Source organism: Triticum dicoccoides, unplaced genomic scaffold (assembly GCF_002162155.2).
Source record: "Triticum dicoccoides isolate Atlit2015 ecotype Zavitan unplaced genomic scaffold, WEW_v2.0 scaffold72794, whole genome shotgun sequence".
Lineage (NCBI taxonomy): Eukaryota > Viridiplantae > Streptophyta > Magnoliopsida > Poales > Poaceae > Triticum > Triticum dicoccoides.
This window is the reverse complement of record NW_021295258.1, coordinates 47,158-65,938: the sequence shown is the minus strand read 5'-3', so window position 1 is coordinate 65,938 and position 18,781 is coordinate 47,158. Positions and strand designations below refer to the sequence as shown.

The following is an 18,781-nucleotide window of genomic DNA, read 5'->3' as shown; positions in this document are numbered from 1 at the left end:
GGCCAAATTATATCTCATCTAGATGAGTTCTAGCAAAAACTTTTCTTTATACAGAGGGAATACTAGATTATGTTATCTATTCGGTTACCTCAATAGGTTTGGGTTACACGCTTTGACTCAAACACCTAACCCACCGTTTATTAAGAGTCCACACATGTATATTTTAACATTTATATGCTCCACTAAAGAATGTGAACCACTTGTGCAAGTGACCGCTTGTAATACTGCCAATGGTATGTTGTGCAGCTATATACAAATGCCCAGTGTGACTAATGAGAGCGCCGTAGGTGGTCGAGCGCTCGCGCCAGCGTTGGCGCGAAGCGGGTGGCGTTGATGCGGACGTCCTGCTTGGCGAGGTAGAGCTCGAAGACCTTGGGCCAGCCGCTGCGGTGGACGGAGTCGGGGTCCTTGATCGCCGGGTGCTCCGGCCCCAGCGCCTCCAGCAGCGAGGTCTCCTCCACGCTCACGTCGTAGTCGAAGTACCCGAGCCCCATGTCCGCGGCGGGCCAGCCGAACGCGGTGCTCGCGATGAGCCCCATCTTCCCGTACGGCACCACCTGGATCAGCACGCCGCCGGGCGGCAGGAACAGCGCGTTCGTCAGCCCCGCGCCGTGGATGCCCAGCACCACGTCGAACGAGTTCACCACCCGCGCCTGCTCCGCATCGGGCGCGTCGCCCCGCAGCTCCGCCACCACCGCCTCGAACCCCGCGGCCACTGCCGCCCGCGCGATCTCCGGCTCGTTCAGGATCCGGCGGTAGTGGCCCCGGTGGATCAGCAGCAGCCGCGGCTTCTTGTGCGGCGGCTCCTGGTCTCGGGCCAGGCTGACTGGGGCGGCGCGTGGGAGCGCGTAGGTCTCGCATAGGAACCGGGTGAAGTCGGCCATGGAGAGGCGGCCCCCCGGCACCAGCTCGGGGACGATGCTCAGCTCCTTGTAGAGGCGGAGCCCCACGGTGACGCGCGGGAAGCACCGGACCTGCGCGTCGCCGTCCATGTCCACCGCGTCGTACTTGGACAGCCCCCGGAGGAAGGCCCTGTACTTGACCGGCCACTGCGGATGGAGCCGGATGTTGGTGATGAGGAACATGACCTCGCCGTGGTACCGCCGCGACGCGATGAACAATGGAACCAGGATATCGCTGTAGTCGTGCCAGTAGTTGCCCGCGTACCCGTCGATCGCGAAGAGGACGGCCGGCACGTCGTGAGTCACCGTGCATGGCACCGCGGCGGCCCCGTCCTGTAGCTGCGTCACGGTGACCTTCCTTATGCCGTCGAGCTTCCGCGAGTATGGCGTGATCATCCACTCCCGACGCTCCAACTCGGACCCGCTCGCCGGGACGAGGGTCACCGACAGGGCTGTGCCGTTGGTGCGGACGTCGCCGTCCGCTTGGCAGGTGTCGGATAGGTCATAGGAGCGCCCCGCCGTGCTGCACACCACCTTGCCATTCTCTATCGATCGCACGGCAAGGAAAAGGATTTTTTTTTTACCATGGTTAAACTAGCTTCGTTCACCAGCATAACCTCACCTTAATTAGTGTAGCAAAGCAAGCAAATACGATCAAAACAACACGAGTCTTCACCTGTTTCATGGGGAGCTTTGATGTTATGATCCATGATCTGTCCTACTTCCCTAATGACAACTGCAAATTAAGCAAAGAAGCTCAGCTTCCGGCCGGGGTGCATAGACACGGCGAGGTAAACTGTTCCATTATTTACGCACCATGAGGAGGGAGGCTGACGGCGAGATGCCGAGCGACGAGATAGGTGAGGAGCATGAGGAGACCGCCGACGACGAGGCCGACGTTGAGGTGCTTCTGCACCGAGCCCGTTTGGCTCCTCCCGGGCTTCACCTCGCTGCCTTGCATTGCAACTTCCTGCTGCTGCCGCCGCCGCCGCTCTAGGCTTTTTGTAGCTGTTGTCATTCTTGCTTTTGTTGTGCAGTCAACATGGTTGCACTAGGATCCAAGTCAACATGGCTGCGCTTGAGGCAAATCTAGTGGGCAAAGGGTAATTAAGTGTGCAAATTGTTGTTGACTTAGTGTTGCTAATCTCGTGGGCTGTGATACTAGGTTCTGATTCAGTATTTAACTGAGAATGAAATGATAACACATGGTTGACGGAACCGGGCCTGCCATCTATTGTGATTCTACTGCTAGTACTCCCTCTCGTCGGGTAAGAATTTTTAGTCTTTAATTTAACCAACAAAAACATGTGTAACATGCTTAAAATTATATGTTTAGAAATTTTATTCGACGATGAATCTAAATATACATATTTTTTGAGACATGGATACACATTTTTTATAGCATATGTTCCGCTAATTAAAATTGAAGACCTAAAAACCAGTTCCCAACTCGCAAATGCAGCAAGAGGCAGTAGCTGGTTTCTTTTTAGAAGTTGATGCCAATTGGAATTATTCCAGCAAACTAGCATAGACTAACAAAATTTATTATATTATAGTACACAAATGTACATGTATTTTTCTGAACATTTCTCTTTCAGATGTGTATGGTGCAAGAAGATGTTCATTTGCAAAAGAAATTGTTTTTGGAGACTTTTTGTGTGTAGTATGAGTACAAAATATGAGGAGCTGCAAATCCGCCCACGCGAGTTTACCTGATTCTTTTCCCTCAGAAATCTTTGTTAGTTTCGTAGGTTGATCGATTGTTTAGTATTGCACTTAACACATGGTCGTAGTTTGCCACAAGCAATTTTTTTCCTAAGCAACATTAGTACAACCCCAATAATAGCCAAGGTATTCGACGCCATGCACTGTGGGTGGGCCATGTTGCAGCGTTCTCACTTGAGGAAAGAGGGGGTGCAATTGGTCTTCTTATTGATAGAACTTAGTACTAGAAAGAGAGATATCACATGTAAATATATTATTCTGGACATCTTTTATGGTTGTGAACTATCAATGAATTTGAACAAAGTATTTTTGACTTGACATGGAAGAGACGTGAAAGACAACCTAATGATCGCATTGTTATGCATATTTTTATTTTATTTGTCATGGATCCTCCAACATGCATGATTTATTTCACCTTTGCTAGCCTTAATTCTCATACTAAGCATGAATTCTGCTTGTGCATTCAAAACCCCCGAACCCAGTCTCTCCTCCACAAGTGTCCACTATACCTATATGTGGATCAAGAAAGATATTCCAAGTAAGTTGTCATTAGTGGAGGCCTCAAAGTTGCATTTTAGTGAAGTGTGAGTTTTTATTGGAAGAGAATTGAAACTCTATACAAACTTGTTATGCGGCATAAAACCATAATAATAACACAAATGAGTGTCATCATAAGGGGCAATGTAAAGTAAGGTTCCTTTCCAGTAAACTTTATGCAACCAAAAACCCAAAAGGCGCATGGCAACATATGTGTGCCTCGGCGAAGGGCTTCTCTTTTATTTTTATGTCCGGGTCAATTTCCATGATTCTTCTTAAACTCTTAAAGTAAACATAGCAAAAGGATATGTCGTATCCCTCTGTGAAAGGCTTCTTTTTACCACTCCAATAACCGTAAGAACATGACGTATTTTAACCGGTTAAGGCAAGTGTTTTACGACGACAAAATACAATTTAACTGTCTTTAGAAGAAAACACAGAATGCATGACATGTGAACATACTAATATGACACTCACATATGCATGCACTGTCTGGTGTCCGCGATATATATTACTGTAGTTGATTCGAAACGTTTAGTAGTGAGTAAGGTCAAATATTGGAGTGGTATGTTTGTTTTCTTTGAAATGGAATTGTTAGTCTAGCAACAAGGACGATCGAGTGGTGCTCCACATGTGTTAGTCATTAGCTCATTGGCGATGCTCTTGAGCATCTACAACCGGACTTGACAAATTCGTTCTCGCGAACGCGACCGAGCACGTACGTGGACAGTGACCGGTCACGCTTAAATTTTGTACTTTGCATCCGAATTTCTCATCTTTCAACACTAGATCCATACAAAGCATGCATAAGAAATCCTATGTACTATAGCTAATCTTCGTCGTCGGAGATGTCTACGACATCGGTGCCAGGCGCCGGGTGGGCGGGCGCATAGGAGGGCTCCGGCTCCTCCTCCTCCTCGACCTCATCCATGTAGGCATGCATCTCCTCCTCCTCTGCGGCGTGCTCTGCCTCCATCTCCTGTCGACGTAGGCATCTGGCCTCCGCATCCGACTCCGAGCGGATGGAATTGAGGATGGCCTACTGCTCCGCCTGCAGATCCACGTCCTCGATGCCCCCGATCTCCTCCTCCTCCAACTCCAACTCCTCCTCCGGATCCACTACATCCTGAGGTAGCCCCGCGGCGATCCGAGCTTCGCGCCTTGTCCGGATCTGCTCAAGGAGCTGCAGCCGGCGCTCCGGCGTTGAAATGGGTAGCTCCTCACCCGGCGGCGTGGGGGCATGGCTACCAATGGTGGTGAACGAGGAGTGAAAAGTGGCGGCGGCAGCGAACGGGAGGAGGAAAAATGTGGAGGGGTAGGGTTTCAGTGTTGGCTACATGCTTAAATAGCCGGGCTAGGCAGTATGTGGCCCGCCAGAGCGGCGCCACGCGGCGTCATCGGTCTGACGGAGGAGATGTGTTTCGGACTGCCGGGTTTCACACTGTTTTCGTGTCGGACCCCAGCGTCAGTCCGACGTGGCAAACACGCCCGGACGTGCTCGGGTGCCCCCATATTTGCCCCATATTTGGGCTAGATATGAGAGGTGCCGGTCAGCCTAGGCGTTTGAGGACCGTTTGAGGCGCTTGTCTGGGTCGAAATTCCGTGACCGTCAGTGACCGGGTGGCCCGACCGAACGCATGAGACAGGTTTGAGGCGCCCGGATATAGATGCTCTGAACTAGTGGGAGTATAACTTTCAATTAGCAAGATGTGCTTACCAAAGCAGATGACAAGAACCAAAACATGAGCGTTATAACGGCTAGAACAAGTAAACTATCCACCCCACAGGTGGCATGGTGTCTGTGTGCAACTAGTGAATTCATACATATCCCTCGAACTGTTATGTTTTGTCATTTCTTTGCCAAAGCAAAGCAAAGCAGCACGCTGCAGCTACCGTTGTCGCCTAGCTACCAACGGCGCACGATGGATTTCTAATTGAACGGCATGTTCTCATCAGATCTTGCCAAGATAATAGTCCTACTAAAAGAAGTATGGGCTGCTTCCAGTAGCTAGCAGCGTAATTAGACAGTTGTTCCAATGCAAGGCCGACAACAGGCATTGTGGTGTATACATATACGATCGGTGTGCAACAACCGGAATAAATTTATGCGAGATTCCTGCGTTAGGTGACAACACCAGCTGAGACTGACACGCGGAAAAATTAGCTTTTCTAGCTGTGGAATATATGCTCTGCCGAAAACATCATATCGCGCTGCGCACTCGGTTTTTCCGGTGTTTTTATTCTCGGATGCAACTTGACAGAGCTAAGCTATCTATCAGCTCAGACAGATGACACCCTTCCAAAAGGGATACCTTAGATACATGTAACATATCTAAAGCATGTGTGTGAGTGATGGATGGTCACATATCTCTTTTACTCTTTTTGGACAGTATATATGTTGATCATGCTTTATTACAGTTAACTGACACTCGTCAAAGGTCGAATTTGTTCTCTTGTCTGGCTTTTGGATTAGGTCAATTGCATCTACTGTGGTACTCCCTCCGTACAGCGTTTAGATCACTAAGTAAAGTGGTAAACGCTTTTATATTTCTTTACAGAGGGAGTAATTGGATATTCAGACAGTGGAACAAAAATAACAAAATCTAGCAAGTAAAATCCACGCCAGCACAACACAGAGGCAGCAGGGATGCTTCTGGATCAAAGGGAGCATAGAAGCAAACTAGCGGCTCGTGTCTGCTAATCCAGCAAATTAGGGACAGCATATATAGAAGCTCAAGCACCCCTGGATTCTCTATAGCCTCCGGCAACTTCATATAGCTAGGATTTCTAATAAAAACTGCTTTCTGTCTGAGTTACTACTTTGGCCGCGATCGCCGGAATGGAGCAGTCTAAAAGTGCAGCATGGTGGAGGCACCGGCCGGTCTGTTCTTTTCTGCACGCAGAAAGTGTCTAGTTCAGGACAAATATTTATAACACTTTCCGATGAACTGACCGGGCACTCATGTGCAAGTCTCAAGGGGTAATATAACCAGAGCTTTGTCTAGTTTAGTATAGGAGAAAGAGCATCAAAGTGATCATTTGTGTTCGGAAGGAACACGTCTCGCCGTTTGACAAATAGGGAGACAGCCTGTACATACTTGTAAAACGTTTTTACTACTACTAGCAAAAGCCACGCGGCGGCACGCCGCACCCGTTGATACGTTTGAATTAAGTAGAAACGTGAAATTTATTCATGAACATTGTACATACGCTACACTGCTAAAAAAAGGAAATACATAGTATAGGACACCTAGGAGAGGGTTCACTTATTTTAGCTAAGCATGGCCTGATAGAAGATCACATGCCATGGAATGCCCACGTGGCGCTGCATCAAATCATTCTGGTATAACCACCTGCGGGGTTGGTATACCGGTAATGAAATGATAGAGCTTTCGTGAACTGTTGTGTGCTACCTCTTGAGCACTGCGTTGGTTTTCCCTTAAAGAGGAAGGAGTGATGCAACAAAGTAGCGTAAGTATTTCCTTCAGTTGTTGAGAACCAAGGTATCAATCCAGCAGGAGGCTCCTCAAAAGTCCCACGCACCTACACAAACAAACAAGAACCTCGCAACCAACGCGATAATGGGGTTGTCAATCCCTTCTCGGTAACTTGCGAAAGTGAGATCTGATAAAGATAAAAAGATAAGATAAATATTTTTGGTATTTTTATGATATAGATTGAAAAATAAAAGATGCAAATAAAAGTAGGTGGGAAACTTATATGATAAAAGATAGACCCAGGGGTCATAGGTTTCACTAGTGGCTTCTCTCAAGATAGCATAAGTATTACGGTGGGTGAATAAATTACTGTCGAGCAATTGATAGAAAAGTGCATAATTATGAGAATATCTAGGCATTATCATGTATATAGGCATCAAGTCCGCAACAAGTAGATCGAAACGATTTTGCATCTACTACTATTACTCCACACATCGATCGACTCCTGCCTGCATCTAGAGTATTAAGTTCAAGAAGAACAGAGTAACACATTAAGAAAGATGAGATGATGTAGAGGGATAAACTTAAGCAATATGATATAAACCCCATCTTTTTATCCTCGATGGCAACAATACAATACGTGCCTTGCTGCCCCTGCTGTCACTGAGAAAGGACATCACAAGATTGAACCCAAAGCTAAGCACTTCTCCCATTGCAAGAAAAATCAATCTAGTAGGCCAAACCAAACTGATAATTCAAAGAAACTTGCAAAGATAACCAATCATACATAAAAGAATTCAGAGGAGATTCAAATATTTTTCATAGATAAACTTGATCATAAACCCACAATTCATGGATCTCGACAAACAAACCGCAAAAAGAGTTACATCAAATAGATCTTCAAGAAAATCGAGGAGAACTATGTATTGAGATTCAAAGAGAGAGAAGAAGCCATCTAGCTAATAACTATGGGCCCGATGGTCTGTGGTAAACTACTCACAACTCCTCGGAGAGGCCTTGGAGATGATGTAGAGGCCCTCCGTGGTCGATTCCCCCTCCGGTGGAGCGCCGGCGAAGGCTCCAACATGGGATCTCGCGGATACAGAAGGTTGCGGCGGTGGAAATAGTTTTTCGTGGTGCTCCTAGATGTTTTCGGGGTATGTGAATATATAAGGGAGGAAGAAGTATGTCCGTTGAGCCATGAGGGGCCCACGAGGGTGGGGGGCGCGCCCACCCCCTTAGGGCGCGCCAGGCACCCGCGTGGCCGCCTCGTTTGCTTCTTGACGTCCACTCCAAGTCTTCTGAATTGCGTTTGTTCCAAAAAGATCGCTTCCGAAGGTTTCATTCCGTTTAATATTCCTTTTCTTCGAAACCCTGAAATAGGCAAAAAAACAGCAATTCGGGCTGGGCCTCCGGTTATAATGGCATCCAAAACGCGTAATATAATGGCATGGAACAATAAAAAATTATAGATACGTTGGAGACGCAGCAAGCATCCCCAAGCTTAATTCCTGCTCGTCCTTGAGTAGGTAAATGATAAAAACAAAATTTTTGATGTGGAATGCTACCTAGCATATTTCTCAATGTAATTTTCTTTATTGTGGCATGAATGTTCAGATCCAAATGATTCAAAATAAAAGTTCATATTGACATAAGAAATAGTAATACTTCAAGCATACTAACTAAGCAATCATGTCTTCTCAAAATAACATGGCATTAGAAGGTTCATCCCTACAAAATCATATAGTTAGGCTATGTTTCATTTTCATCACACAAAATACTCCCATCAAGAACAACCCCGGTTTCAGCCAAGCAATTGGTTCATACTTTTTAACGCACTTCCGCTTTTTTCAACTCTCACGCAATACATGAGCGTGAGCCATGGATATAGTACTATGGGTGAAATAGAATATGATGATGGAGGTTGTGTGGAGAAGACCAAAAAAGGAGAAAGTCTCACATTGACGAGGCTAATCAATGGGCTATGGAGATGCCCATCAATTGATGTCAACATGAGGAGTAGGGATTGCCATGCAACGGATGCACTAGAGCTATAAATGTATGAAAGCTCAACAAAAGGAACTAAATGAGTGTGCATCCAACTTGCTTGCTCACGAAGACCTAGGGAACTTTGAGGAAGCCCATCATTGGAATATACAAGCCAAGTTCTATAATGAAAAATTCCCACTAGTATATGAAAGTGGCAATATATGACACTCTCTATATGAAGAACATGGTGCTACTTTGAAGCACAAGTGTGGAAAAGGATAGTAACATTGTCCCCCTTTTTATTTTATTTTTCTTTTTTTTCTTTGGCCTTTTTTTGGCCTTTTTTTTATAACGGGCAATGCTCTAATAATGATGATCATCACACTTCTATTTATTTACAACTCATTAATTACAACTCAAAACTAAAACAAGATATGACTCTATATGAATGCCTCCGGCGGTGTGACGGGATGGGCAATGAATCAAGAGTGACATGTATGAAAAATTATGCATGGTGGCTTTGCCACAAATACGATGTCGACTACATAATTATGCAAGGCAATATGACAATGATGATGCGTGTCATGATAAACGGAACGGTGGAAAGTTGCATGGCAATATATCTCGGAATGGCTATGAAAATATCATAATAGGTAGGTATGGTGGCTGTTTTGAGGAAGATATAAGGAGGTTTATGTGTGATAGAGCGTATCGTATCACGGGGTTTGAATGCACCGGCGAAGTTTGCACCAACTCTCAAGGTGAGAAAGGGCAATGCACGGTACCAAAGAGGCTAGCAATGATGGAAAGGTAAAAGTGCGTATAATCCATGGACTGACATTAGTCATAAAGAACTCATATACTTATTGCAAAAGTTTTATTAGCCCTCGAAGCAAAGTACTACTACGCATGCTCCTAGGGGAGAGGTTGGTAGGAGTTAACCATCGCGCGCCCCCGAGCTCCACACAAGGGAAGGCAATCAAAAGAGCACTCCATGCAATAAATTTGTTACACAACTTTTACCATACGTGCATGCTACGGGACTTGCCAACTTCAACACAAGTATTCTTTAAATTCACAATTACCAAACAAGTATGACTCTAATCTCACCACCTCTATATCTCAAAACAATTATCAAGCATCAAATTGATCATAACATCCAATTCACTTCCTATGATAGTTTTTATTATACACAACTTGGATCCCCATCATTCTAGGACCAATTTTATAACCATAGCAAATATCATGCTGTTCTAAAAGACTCTCAAAATAATATAAGTGAAGCATGAGAGATCAACAATTTCTACAAAATAAAGCCACCGCCGTGCTCTAAAAAGTATAAATGAAGCACATAGAGCGAAACTATCTAGCTCAAAAGATATAAGTGAAGCACATACAGTATTCTAATAAATTCCAAATCATGTGGGTTTCTCCCAAAATGTGTGTACAGCAAGGATGATTGTGGTAATCTAAAAAGCAAAGACTCATATCATACAAGACGCTCCAAGCAAAACACATATCATGTGGCGAATAAAAATATAGCTCCAAGTTACTGATAAACGAAGACGAAAGAGGGGATGCCTTCCGGGGCACCCCCAAGCTTAGGCTTTTGGTTGTCCTTGAATATCTTGGGGTTCCATGGGCATACCCAAGCTTAGACTCTTGCCACTCCTTATTCCACAGTCCTTCAAATCTTTACCCAAAACTTGAAAACTTCACAACACAAAACTCAACAGGAAATCTCATAAGCTCCGTTAGTGCAAGAAAGAAAACCACCACATAAGGTACTGTAATGAACTAATTCTTTATTTATATTGGTGTTAAACCTACTGTATTACAACTTCTCTATGGTTCATACCCTCTGATACTAGCCATAGATGCATCAAAATAAGTAAACAACACACGAAAAACAGAATCTGTCAAAAACAGGACAGACCGTAGAAATCTGTAACTTTCGAATACTTATGGAACTCTAAAATTCCTACCAAAATAGGAAGTCCTGGGAAATTTTTCTATTGATCTACTGCAAAAATAATCAACGCAAAATCACGTTTCTGTGATTTATTAAAATTATTCTCGTGCGTGCAAAAGTTTCTGTTTTTCAGCAGAATCAAATTAACTATCACCGTAGGTTATCCTATAGGTTCTACTTGGCATAAACACTAATTAAAACATAAACCCACATCTAAACAGAGGCTATATGAAATATTTATTACTAAACAGAAGCAAAAAGCAAGGAACTAAAATAAAATTGGGTTGCCTCCCAACAAGCGCTATCATTTAACGCCCCTAGCTAGGCATAAAAGCGAGAATAGATCTAAGTATTTTCATCCTTGGTATTCAAATCATAAGTAGCTAGCATAATAGATTCATAAGGTAATTTGACTTTCTTTCTAGGGAAGTGTTCCATGCCTTTCCTTAATGGAAATTGAAATCTAATATTCACTTCCTTCATATCAATAATTGCACCAATCGTTCTAAGGAAAGGTCTATCAAGAATAATAGCACCTGAAAGATTCCAATCTATATCAAGAACGATAAAATCTACGGGCACATAATTCCTACTTTCAATAATAATAACATCATTAATCCTTTCCATAGGTTTCTTAATAGTGGAATCCGCAAGGTGCAAGTTTAAAGAGCAATCATCAAATTCATGGAAACAAAGCACATCACATAAAGTTTTTGGAATCTTGGAAACACTAGCACCCAAATCACACAAAGCATAGCATTCATGATCTTTAATTTTAATTTTTATAGTAGGTTCCCGCTCATCTTAAAGTTTTCTAGGTATAGAAACTTCCAATTCAAGTTTTTCTTCGTAAGATTGCATCAAGGCATCAACGATATGTTTGGTAAAAGATTTATTTTGACTATAAGCATGAGGAGAATTCAACATGGATTGCAACAAGGAAATACAATCTATTACAGAACAATTATCATAATTAAATTCCTTGAAATCCATAATACTGGGTTCATTGCTATGTAAAGTTTTGACCTCTCCAATCCCACTTTTACCAAATTTAGCATCAAGATCTAAAAATTCCGAATCATTGGGACGCCTTTTAACTAAAGTTGACTCATCTCCAGTCTCATCATTATCAAGATTCATATTGCAAAACAAAGATTTAATAGGGGACACATCAATAACTTTTAGATGTTCATCATTATTTTCATGGAAACTAGAAGAACACACTTTTATAAAGCAATCTTTCTTAGCACGCATCCTAGCGGTTCTTTCTTTGCACTCATTAATGGAAATTCTCATGGCTTTGAGAGACTCATTGATATCATGCTTAGGTGGAATAGATCTAAGTTTCAAAGAATCAACATCAAGAGAAAGTCTATCAATGTTCCTAGCCAATTCATCAACTTTAAGTAATTTTTCTTCAAGCAAAGCATTGAAATTCTTTTGAGAGATCATAAATTCTTTAACACTATTCTCAAAATCAGACGACATCTTATTAAAATTTCCATAAGAATTGCTGTAGGAATTACCATAATTATTAGTGGAATTACTAGGGAACGGCCTAGAATTAAAGTTTCCTCTATACGCGTTGTTACCAAAATTATTCCTACCAACAAAATTCACATCCATAGATTCATTATTATTCTCAATAAAAGTAGACAAAGGCATATCATTAGGATCAATAGGATCACTCTTAGTAGCAAACAATTTCATAAGTTCATCCATCTTTCCACTCAAAACATTAATTTCTTCTATAGCATGAACTTTTTTACTAGCAGATCTTTCGATGTGCCATTGAGAATAATTAACCATAATGTTGTCAAGGAGTTTAGTAGCTTCTCCTAAAGTAATTTCCATAAAAGTGCCTCCCGCAGCCGAATCTAAAAGATTTCTAGAAGCAAAACTCAATCCGGCATAAATTTTTTGTATGATCATCCATAAGTTCAAAACATGAGTAGGGCAATTACGAATCATTAATTTTATTCTTTCCCAAGATTGGGCAATATGCTCATGATCTAGTTGTTTAAAATTCATAATATCGTTTCTAAGAGAGATGATCTTAGCGGAAGGAAAATACTTAGAGATAAAAGCATCTTTGCACTTATTCCATGAATCAATACTATTTTTAGGCAAAGACGAAAACCAAGTTTTAGCACGATCTCTAAGTGAAAACGAAAATAACTTCAATTTAACAATATGATTATTCGTATCTTTCTTCTTTTGCATATCACACAAATCCACAAAGTTGTTTAGATGAGTAGCGGCATCTTCACTAGGAAGGCCGGAGAATTGATCTTTCAAAACAAGATTCAACAAAGCAACATTGATATCACAAGATTCAGCATCATTAAGAGGAGCAATCAGAGTACTAAGAAAATCATTAATATTGGTATTGGAAAAGTCACACAATTTGGTATTATCTTGAGCCATCTGTTGGGGAACGTTGCAGAAAATTAAAAATTTTCCTATGGTTTCACCAAGATCCATCTATGAGTTCATCTAAGCAACGAGTCAAGGGAGTGAGTTTTCATCTACATACCACTTGTAGATCGCGTACGGAAGCGTTCGAGGGAGCGGTGATGATGGAGTCGTACTCGACGTGATTCAGATCACCGATGACCAAGTACTGAACGGACAGCACCTCCGCGTTCAACACACGTACGGTACGGGCGACGTCTCCTCCGTCTTGATCCAGCAAGGAGGAAGGAGAGGTTGAGGAAGACAGCTCCACCGGCAGCACGACGGCGTGGTGTTGGTGGAGAAGCAGTACTCCGGCAGGGCTTCGCCAAGCTCGTGACGGAGGAGGAGAGGTGTTGGGGAGGGGAGGGGCTGCGCCTTGGCTTGGGTGTGCAGCCCTCCCCTCACCCCTCTATTTATAGGGGAAGGGGCAAGGGGGGCCGGCCCCTCTAGATGGGATCTAGAGGGGGGGGGGGGCGGCGGCCAGGGAAGGGGGACTTGCCCCCCAAGCAAAGGGGGGCGCCCCCTCTAGGGTTCCCCCCAACCCTGGGCGCATGGGCCCAAGGGGGAGGGCGCGCCCAGCCCTCCAGGGGCTGGCTCGTGCCCCACGCAGCCCTTGTGGCCCCCCGAGAGGGGTGGCCCCTCCCGGTGGACCCCCGGAACCCTTCCGGTGGCCCCGGTACAATACCGATATGCCCCCGAAACATTCCGGTGTCCGTTTGACAACTTCCCATATATAAATCTTTACCTCCGGACCCTTCCGGAACTCCTCGTGACGTCCGGGATCTCATCCGGGACTCCGAACAACATTTGGTAATCACATACAAGTCTTCCTAATAACCCTAGTGTCACCGAACCTTAAGTGTGTAGACCCCACGGGTTCGGGAGACATGCAGACATGACCGAGACGGCTCTTAGGTCAATAACCAACAGCGGGATCTGGATACCCATGTTGGCTCCCACATGCTCCTTGATGATGTCATCGGATGAACCACGATGTCGAGGATTCAAGCAACCCCGTATACTATTCCCTTTGTCAATCGGTACGTTACATGCCCGAGACTCGATCGTCGGTATCCCAATACCTCGTTCAGTCTCGTTACCGGCAAGTCACTTTACTCGTACCATAATGCATGATCCCGTGACCAAGCACTTGGTCACTTTGAGCTCATTATGATGATGCATTACCGAGTGGGCCCAGAGATACCTCTCCGTCATACGGAGTGACAAATCCCAGTCTCGATCCATGTCAACCCAACAGACACTTTCGGAGATACCTGTAGTGTACCTTTATAGTCACCCAGTTACGTTGTGACGTTTGGTACACCCAAAGCACTCCTACGGTATCCGGGAGTTACACGATCTCATGGTCTAAGGAAAAGATACTTTACATTGAAAAAACTCTAGCAAAACGAACTACACGATCTTGTGCTATGCTTAGGATTGGGTCTTGTCCATCACATCATTCTCCTAATGATGTGATCCCATTGTCAATGACATCCAATGTCCATAGTCAGGAAACCATGACTATCTGTTGACCAACGAGCTAGTCAACTAGAGGCTCACCAGGGACGTATTGTGGTCTATGTATTCACACATGTATTACGATTTCCGGATAATACAATTATAGCATAGATAAAAGACAATTATCATGAACAAGGAAATATAATAATAATGCTTTTATTATTGCCTCTAGGGCATATTTCCAACAGTCTCCCACTTGCACTAGAGTCAATAATCTAGTTACATTGTGATGAATCGAACACCCATAGAGTTCTGGTGTTGATCATGTTTTGCTCGCGAGAGAGGTTTAGTCAACGGATCTGCGACATTCAGATCCGTATGTACTTTGCAAATATCTATGTCTCCATCTTGAACATTTTCATGGATGGAGTTGAAACGACGCTTGATGTGCCTGGTCTTCTTGTGAAACCTGGGCTCCTTAGCAAGGGCAATAGCTCCAGTGTTGTCACAGAAGAGTTTGATCGGCCCCGACGCATTGGGTATGACTCCTAGGTCGGTGATGAACTCCTTCACCCAAATAGCTTCATGCGCTGCCTCCGAGGCTGCCATGTACTCCGCTTCACATGTAGATCCCGCCACGACGATCTGCTTGCAGTTGCACCAGCTTACTGCTCCACCATTCAACATATACACGTATCCGGTTTGTGACTTAGAGTCATCCAGAGCTGTGTCGAAGCTAGCGTCAACGTAACCCTTTACGGCGAGCTCTTCGTCACCTCCATAAATGAGAAACATGTCCTTTGTCCTTTTTAGGTACTTCAGGATATTCTTGACCGCTGTCCAGTGTTCCTTGCCGGGATTACTTTGGTACCTTCCTACCAAACTCACGGCAAGGTTTACATCAGGTCTGGTACACAGCATGGCATACATAATAGATCCTATGGCTGAGGCATAGGGGATGACGCTCATCTCTTCTTTATCTTTTGCCGTGGTCGGGCATTGAGCCGAGCTCAATCTCACACCTTGCAATACAGGCAAGAACCCCTTCTTGGACTGATCCATTTTGAACTTCTTCAAAATCTTATCAAGGTATGTGCCTTGTGAAAGACCTATGAGGCGTCTCGATCTATTTCTATAGATCTTGATGCCTAATATATAAGCAGCTTCTCCAAGGTCCTTCATTGAAAAACACTTATTCAAGTAGGCCTTAATGCTGTCCAAGAATTCTATATCATTTCCCATCAGAAGTATGTCATCTACATATAATATGAGAAATGCTACAGAGCTCCCACTCACTTTCTTGTAAACGCAGGCTTCTCCATAAGTCTGCATAAACCCAAATGCTTTGATCATCTCATCAAAGCGAATGTTCCAACTCCGAGATGCTTGCACCAGCCCATAAATGGATCGCTGGAGCTTGCATACTTTGTTAGCATTCTTAGGATCGACAAAACCCTCCGGCTGCATCATATACAGTTCTTCCTTAAGATGCCCGTTAAGGAATGCCGTTTTGACGTCCATTTGCCATATCTCATAATCATAGTATGCGGCAATTGCTAACATGATTCGGACGGACTTAAGCTTCGCTACGGGAGAGAAAGTCTCATCGTAGTCAATCCCTTGAACTTGCCGATAACCCTTAGCGACAAGTCGAGCTTTATAGATGGTGACATTACCATCCGCGTCCGTCTTCTTCTTAAAGATCCATTTGTTTTCTATCGCTCTCCGATCATTAGGCAAGTCAGTCAAAGTCCATACTTTGTTTTTATACATGGATTCTATCTCGGATTTCATGGCTTCAAGCCATTTGTTGGAATCTGGGCCCGCCATCGCTTCTTCATAGTTCGAAGGTTCACCGTTGTCTAACAACATGATTTCCAGGACAGGGTTGCCGTACCACTCTGGTGCGGAACGTCTCCTTGTGGACCTACGAAGTTCAGTAGCAACTTGATCAGAAGTACCTTGATCATCATCATTAATTTCCTCTCCAGTTGGAGTAGGCATCACAGGAACATTTTCCTGAGCTGCACCACTATCCTGTTCAAGAGGTAGTACTTCATCGAGTTCTACTTTCCTCCCACTTACTTCTTTTGAGAGAAACTCTTTTTCCAGAAAGGATCCGTTCTTGGAAACAAAGATCTTGCCCTCGGATCTTAAGTAGAAGGTATACCCAATGGTTTCTTTAGGGTATCCTATGAAGACGCATTTTTCCGACTTGGGTTCGAGCTTTTCAGGTTGACGTTTCTTGACATAAGCATCGCATCCCCAAACTTTTAGAAACGACAGCTTAGGTTTCTTTCCAAACCATAATTCATACGGTGTCGTCTCAACGGATTTAGACGGTGCCCTATTTTAAGTGAATGTAGCTGTCTCTAGAGCGTATCTCCAAAATGATAGCGGTAAATCGGTAAGAGACATCATAGATCGCACTATATCCAATAGAGTGCGATTACGACGTTCTGACACACCGTTACGCTGAGGTGTTCCAGGCGGCGTGAGTTGTGAAACGATTCCACATTTTCTTAAGTGTGTACCAAATTCGTGACTTAAATATTCTCCTCTACGATCCGATCGTAAGAATTTTATCTTTCGGTCACGTTGATTCTCTACTTCATTCTGGAATTCCTTGAACTTTTCAAAGGTCTCAGATTTGTGTTTCATCAAGTAGACATACCCATATCTACTCAAGTCATCAGTGAGAGTGAGAACATAACATATCCTCCGCGAGCCTCAACTCTCATTGGACCGCACACATCGGTATGTATGATTTCCAACAAGTTGGTTGCTCGCTCCATTGTTCCGGAGAACGGAGTCTTGGTCATCTTGCCCATGAGGCATGGTTCGCATGTGTCAAATGATTCATAATCGAGAGACTCTAAAAGTCCATCAGCGTGGAGCTTCTTCATGCGCTTGACACCAATGTGACCAAGGCGGCAGTGCCACAAATATGTGGGACTATCGTTATCAACTTTACATCTTTTGGTATTCACACTATGAATATGTGTAGTATTACGTTCGAGATTCATTAAGAATAAACCATTGACCATCGGGGCATGACCATAAAACATATCTCTCATATAAATAGAACAACCATTATTCTCGGATTTAAATGAGTAGCCATCTCACATCAAACGAGATCCAGATACAATGTTCATGCTCAAACTTGGCACTAAATAACAATTATTGAGGTTTAAAACTAATCCCTAGGTAAATGTAGAGGTAGCGTGCCGACGGCGATCACATCAACCTTGGAACCATTCCCGACGCGCATCGTCACCTCGTCCTTCGCCAGTCTCCTCTTATTCCGCAGCTCCTGCTGTGAGTTACAAATGTGAGCAACGGCACCGGTATCAAATACCCAGGAGTTACTACGAGTACTGGTAAGGTACACATCAATTACATGTATATCAAATATACCTTTAGTGTTGCCGGCCTTCTTGTCTGCTAAGTATTTGGGGCAGTTCCGCTTCCAGTGACCCTTCCCCTTGCAATAAAAGCACTCAGTTTCAGGCTTGGGTCCATGCTTTGACTTCTTCCCGGCAACTGGCTTACCGGGCGCGGCACCATCTTTGCCATCCTTCTTGAAGTTCTTCTTACCCTTGCCCTTCTTGAACTTAGTGGTCTTATTGATCATCAACACTTGATGTTCTTTCTTGATTTCAACCTCTGCCGACTTCAGCATTGAAAATACTTCAGGAATGGTCTTCCCCATCCCCTGCATATTGTAGTTCATCACAAAGCTCTTGTAGCTTGGTGGGAGCGACTGAAGGATTCTGTCAATGACCGCCTCATCCGGGAGGTTAATGTCCAGCTGGGACAGGCGGTTGTGCAACCCAGACATTTTGAGTATATGCTCACTAACAGAACTATTTTCCTCCATCTTACAATTATAGAACTTGTCGGAGACTTCATATCTCTCGACCCGGGCATGAGCTTGAAAAACTAGTTTCAGCTCCTCGAACATCTCATATGCTCCGTCTTGCTCAAAACGCTTTTGGAGCCCCGGTTCTAAGCTGTAAAGCATGCCGCACTGAATGAGGGAGTAATCATCAGCACGAGACTGCCAAGCATTCATAATGTCTTGGTTCTCTGGGACGGGAGCGTCACCTAGCGGTCCTTCTAGGACATATTGTTTCCTGGCAGCTATGAGGATGATCCTCAAGTTCCGGACCCAGTCCGTATAGTTGCTGCCATCATCTTTCAGCTTGGTTTTCTCTAGGAACGCGTTGAAGTTCATGTTGACATGAGCGTTGGCCATTTGATCTACAAGACATATTATGCAAAAGTTTTAGACTAAGTTC

At 44.1% G+C, this 18,781-nt stretch overlaps 1 pseudogene; it reads right to left on the bottom strand.

Moving 5' to 3' along the window:
* Nucleotides 1-269: 269 nt before the first annotated feature.
* Nucleotides 270-1,863, bottom strand: LOC119347668 (annotated as a pseudogene).
* Nucleotides 1,864-18,781: the final 16,918 nt, after the last annotated feature.